Source organism: Silene latifolia, chromosome 9 (genome assembly GCF_048544455.1).
Source record: "Silene latifolia isolate original U9 population chromosome 9, ASM4854445v1, whole genome shotgun sequence".
NCBI lineage: Eukaryota > Viridiplantae > Streptophyta > Magnoliopsida > Caryophyllales > Caryophyllaceae > Silene > Silene latifolia.
Genome location: NC_133534.1, coordinates 161,886,217 through 161,891,924, shown reverse-complemented (window position 1 = coordinate 161,891,924; position 5,708 = coordinate 161,886,217). Strand labels below are relative to the sequence as shown.

Here is a 5,708-nt window from a genome sequence, read left to right as displayed (position 1 = left end):
CAAGCGGGGTGTTTTCTTTTTACCTCGGGTAAGTAGGGTGGTAAACGCTTATCACGCACCAAAGTTGGTTGGACTCAACGGGGTTTAAGACGGTCTTGTATTCCGGGGCTAGTAGATGGGTTTGTTGAAATCTGTCGACCAACAGTTCTCATGGTAGAATTAGTCAAGCGTTGACTTACTGAATTTAGATAATTATGGGATGTTTCGCCCAAGCGATGCCTATTTTTGTCTAAAGACGGATCTGGGAATCATTTATATAATTTAGTGAGAAATCATTATATAAATGGACTTGTTAAAAATTGTTTATCAAGTTTTTAAACATTGAATGTTAACTTTTTCCTATTTCTCGTTCATTTTCATTATTTTATTTACTATGACATCGCGCATTTCATCCTCCTATCATTCTCTATTTATTATTATATTCGTTATCGTTCTTTCATAGAAAGCGGTTTATTTGAAGGAATTCGGTAGCAATGATTGGTAACATGATTTACTAATTCACCTACATAAGCTTACAACAATTATTGCGATTATTATACAACTTAACATCCATACATATTTAAAAAGGGGTTTTCATGTTGCAAACTCTTATTACGAGTTTAAAAGGGAGTCACATTTTATCAAGAGAGTCTTGATTTCGAAAGTGGCACATCCGTCATGATGATGACATATTAGTTTAAATTACTTAAGAGTAATTCAAAAGTTTGCGAAAAGAGTTTTCAAAAACACAAAGAATACTTCAATATGATACCGTTAAAATGGCTCAATTCGAGAAAGGTCAAATCGATTGTTTATGTGCTAAAGAGTTTAGGCATATGATGACAATTGAACGGTTAGGTAGTCCAATTTCGCAAGAAGTTGAGATTTTGCCACATGTTGCACTCACTTTATAGTAATTCACTCTTACTAAGTGTATACAATATTACGAATGACTTGAAGAGAGGTCTTCATAAGATTCATTTTTGCTTGTTGAAGCAAAGAAGAATGTGAAAGTAAGTGGTAGTTAAGAAGAAGCAACCCTAGATGTATGCGATAGGACAAAGTTGAAGCAGACATCTACTCAAAGGATAGACTTGTTCCACTATCTTGGTATGAGATACCAAGTACGGGTCATTTCTTTTTAAAGAAGTTTACATGAATTGATAAAACGTAAGACGTCTAGCATAGGACATTTTTGTATCGAAATAGAGCTAGAGTAGCAATGATTTCGATAGGGACAAATGTACCTAAATTTGGTTTTAAAAGAATGTAATCATCTATGTTTATACATAGAAGGCATCACTCATGTGATTTAAAACAAAAGGTTGTACCTACTCCTATGATAACTTGGTTGTTGGTTTAGACCACTTAAGTTAGAGGAATTTTACATTCTTCACGAAAACTAAATATTATATTGTCTTGTAGATTTTAAAGTCTCTAATCTGGTGAACCCAATTGATCAAACCTCAAGTAAATTCGTTTAAAACGAGTAAACGATAAGCACATCGAACAACCATTTGATTGAGAATCTGGTGGTATGTGTGCATGTAATATGTTTTCTTTTGCAGAAAAGAAACACAATAGTGAGGTGATTGACCATATACATACAGATGTGTAAGGCCGATAGTTGGTTATACATATACTTCGTTACTTTTACACTAATGTTAAGTAGATATGAAAAACTCGTATCTATTTAATAAGACATAAAAGTGATTTTTGAAACGTGGAATATTTTCAAAATGAAGTAGTAAACCCAAAGTACGACAAGTTCAAAAAGTTGATCGGAAATTTCAAAGTAATGCCTTTTAAGGTCAAATGGGTAATATCAAGCAAAGACCTTGATAATCACTAAGAAGATTGTGAATCAGTTCACATATACCTTCTCCTAGGGACACCATAGAGGATGGTGTAGTCAAGTAAATAAACCGAACTTTATGAGATATAGTTTGAGGTTTTTCGCAATTTTGTAAGCTATTTTCTCCCTAAAAGTTTAAAATCCGACTATAACAACCTAAATGACTCCATATGAGATATGGATAGAGATAGTCCCTAACTTGTCATTTTTATACATTTGGGACCAAAAATGTTTATGTTCAGAACCAATTTATGTATTTGTGAGGGTTATCCAAAATTGAACCACTTGGTTTCACTACTACAATTTAAGGCTACGAGAACGCCTCTAAGAGAATGGTTGATAGTGGAACCGGTCTCTTTCTTATAAATTAACAAAGATAACGGTGGTTTCTTCCAACCGTGCTCATAAATTAACAAAGAGAACGGTTAGATTTGACCAACCGTCTTACAAGAAATAAGAGACCGGTTAATATTTAGAACCGTTCTCCCTGAAAAACAAAGAGCACGGTCCCTCTTTATCAACCGTTCTATTTGTTAATTTGTAAATCCTAAATAATATCGAACTTCACGTTCAAACTTCCCCGCATATACAACTTTCATCGCTTTCTTTCAAACACCAACAATCATCGCTTTCGCCCCTTGTCTGTGGTCGCTCGTATTCCTATGTTACCTCCTGCCACTACTACAAAACTCGTTATGGACATCAGTCGATGGACATCGGATTATCTGGAAAACCGATGTACATAACATGCACATCGGTTGTTTGCAAAAAACTGATGTACATTTAATTATATGTACATCGGTTGCGTTAAAAAACACATATCCATTATTTCTGATTTTAAAGGACATGTGATATTTAATAAAACTCATGCATGTCTATATAAAAGTCATGGACATGAACATGGACATTATCATCCCTAATTAGTGGAGTAGATAACTAAATAAACAGTGTAACATCAGGAAGTAAACACAATAACACAATACGGACTTTTGAGTTGTAAACCCACGAGATCTTCACCCAAAAACCAACGCACTACATACGAAAATTCGCCGCCCTGCTCGCCGCCGGCCACCTCCTCTCCCGCCGACTCCTCACCGGCCTCATCGTCTACATCACACGCGAATTCTCTCTCCCAAGTAATGGTTTTTCATTTTCCCCCAAATTTCAAGTTCTTCAATTTTTACTAAAGTAAAACCTAATTTTTGAGTTATTTACCTTCTGCTAGACTTATTATTATCGTTAGCTTGTTAGTCTATTTGTGATTGTAGTTGTTTGGATTGAATAATTGCTTATTAAACTTAATTATCTCGTTTTTCTCAAACCCTAATTTCTGTAATATGGGATAAATATAGATGCTTTTTATTGGGTATTCGTGATAAGTAGATAATTATTTGAATTCATATTAGTAATGTGGAGATTGTTTGTTGGTAGATTGATGATGAAAATCGAATAAAAACTTGAAGAATTGAATCTATAGATTGCGAGAAACAGTGTTTTAGCCTGCTCTGCAGCTAACATTCATTCACACTAACTTTACCAAAAACATTCAATCGTCTGCTACTCGGCTCTTCAGAAAAGAAAACATTTAATCGTCTAGCTTCTTTGCATTTTATTTGTTTATGTTCTTTGATAATTACAGGCTCCCAAAAGAGGCGTGAAGGCCCCTGTTGTGTCCAAGAAGAAGCCTGTAAGTCCCCTTTGCCTTTCTTACACACCATGGCTCGTGGTTGCTCAATGCTGTTTGTTATGTTAGAATTTTATGTGGGTGTTTTAAGTAGCAAATCAGCTAGGGTATGCCAAACTCAGTATTTGTGGCATTGCTAATGATAAAAGTTTATCTGTTAATTGTTGAAGTATACTTGTTTATGTTTAAATCCGGTCAGGCCAATAGTTATCTTTTGTAGTCAAGGATGAATGTGTTTGCTAGCCCATCAGTAAGTGCTTACTATAACCAGTTGTAAATCAACTGTAAACTATCTGTGTTGGGAATGAAGTAAGCTGTTGACTGTTATAAGTAGCTCTAAATCAGCAGGATTAGTAGTTTAATAAGAGAGTATTCTTTTGTCAGTGTGAGACTGTTGACTATTATAAGTCAAGCATGTCCAAGCAACACACATACATAAATCATTCTTAAATATACGTGAAAGTTTGTACTACTTACACATCATCTTGCTTTATGTTCCTGATCCATCATTCACAAGCGCATCCTCACTTGGTATATTGCAGTGTTTTTGGCTGTCGAAAAATACAACCTGAAATACTTAAGCCAGGCATTGATGGTATTCATAACAGACTCAAAGTACTTAATTCTCTAAAACTAGCAGTGGTTTGTTACCTTCGTGAATCCTCCTTTGTTTTGTTTCCTGTTAATAACTCTAGTTCTTGTTTTGACTAATGCATTTATTTACTGTCAATAATTTAGTGCACTTAATGTTGTCTGATTATTTGTGCCTCCTATGCTTTTGTGTTGATTAGGCTTGAAAATAGACTGCTGTTTGGGTTGATGGCACTAGCCTTGAAATATCCCTTCTTGCTCAGTTTGCCGAATATCAAACTGATGTTGATTCAGAATGCTTGTAATCAATCACAACTTAGTTTTATGTTATTTGAGTTCATAGTGAGGGCATTTAGGTTCCTGTCATTTGATTTTCTGGAAGTATGGTCCATGTCATTTGATTTTCTGCAAGTAACAATGGAGTCCTACTGTCTTCGATCGTGTACTAGTTAATACCGCAAAATGTCGTATGGGCAGTAGGTTCATTTGAGTGATAATCATTTTATATCATTCTCTTGATTCCAACATTATTTAATCCTAGAATATATTCTGATGATTATTTTTTGCGCATCAAATTTGCAGGTCGTTCAGGAAACAGGTTGTAGAGCATAAAGAAATTGTTGATGTTTATAGTGAATTCAAACTATGCTGCTTGGATCATGGATAAAATATGTAGCTTCACCTAATGCATCCGAGTAGAATATGCTTATTTTTTACGTGATGTTGATTTGTAATAACAATTGTATTTTGTATTTTGTTTCAATAGGATTTGTCCTAATGGTTCAAATTAAATCGGAAGGTTTTTGTGTAAAAATTGTTGGAGTTTCTGAATTGTAACAGGTTTAATTCTTACGATCTATACGATTCAATCATGTAGGGTTACGATAAATATAGAAATATTTTTTTTTTAAAAAAAAAAAAAATTAACAACCAGGACGGTTAGTATCATCACAACTGTTCTCTTTGAAAATGTAGAACTAAGGCTCCAAAAAATCTAAAATTCTAACAAAGAGAACGGCCTTATCAAAGAGACCGGTTCTTATATGCAACCGTTCTAGGTGATATATCAAAGAGAACGGTTGTGGAGCTCGATCGTTCTAATTGTTGTTACAAAGAGACCGGGTTGACTTGATTTCAACCGTTCTCTTAGATCAAAGAGAACGCTTGGCCAAAGGACGGTCCAAAGTACCTATAAGAACGGTTAGAGACCGTTCTCTTTGATCCTTTTTGTAGTAGTGTTTTTACTCCTCCAAAACGAGAACAAAGAGTTTGTAGCTCATAATGCTGTCTTTCTAGAAAGATTTTCATTTTCTGGAAGACAGAGTGGGAGAAATTTTGAACTTACGGAAGTCCAAAACCCACAAACTGAGTATAATGAAAGAAGACGTTCTTGATTGTGGCTGAGTGGTTATAAGGAGATAATTTTGCGATAATATTGCGTTACTTTTTCGAAAGTGACGAATATTAAACCCTCATCAAAGGCTTTTATATAGTATGAACTCTATGTGATGGCGTGTCACCATGCAATTAGAATTGGTCTCCTTACACAAGATGTGATAAGGAAGGAAACATGAGATGTTTTCTAGACTTGATTTAGGG

At 34.7% G+C, this 5,708-nt stretch overlaps 1 long non-coding RNA gene across 1 annotated transcript; it reads left to right on the top strand.

Moving 5' to 3' along the window:
* Positions 1-2,825: 2,825 nt before the first annotated feature.
* On the top strand, positions 2,826-4,810 carry LOC141598358 (uncharacterized). Its single transcript, XR_012523447.1, has 3 exons — positions 2,826-2,970; positions 3,474-3,521; positions 4,692-4,810. It is a non-coding gene; the product is annotated as an uncharacterized LOC141598358 (long non-coding RNA).
* The last annotated feature ends 898 nt before the right edge of the window (positions 4,811-5,708 follow it).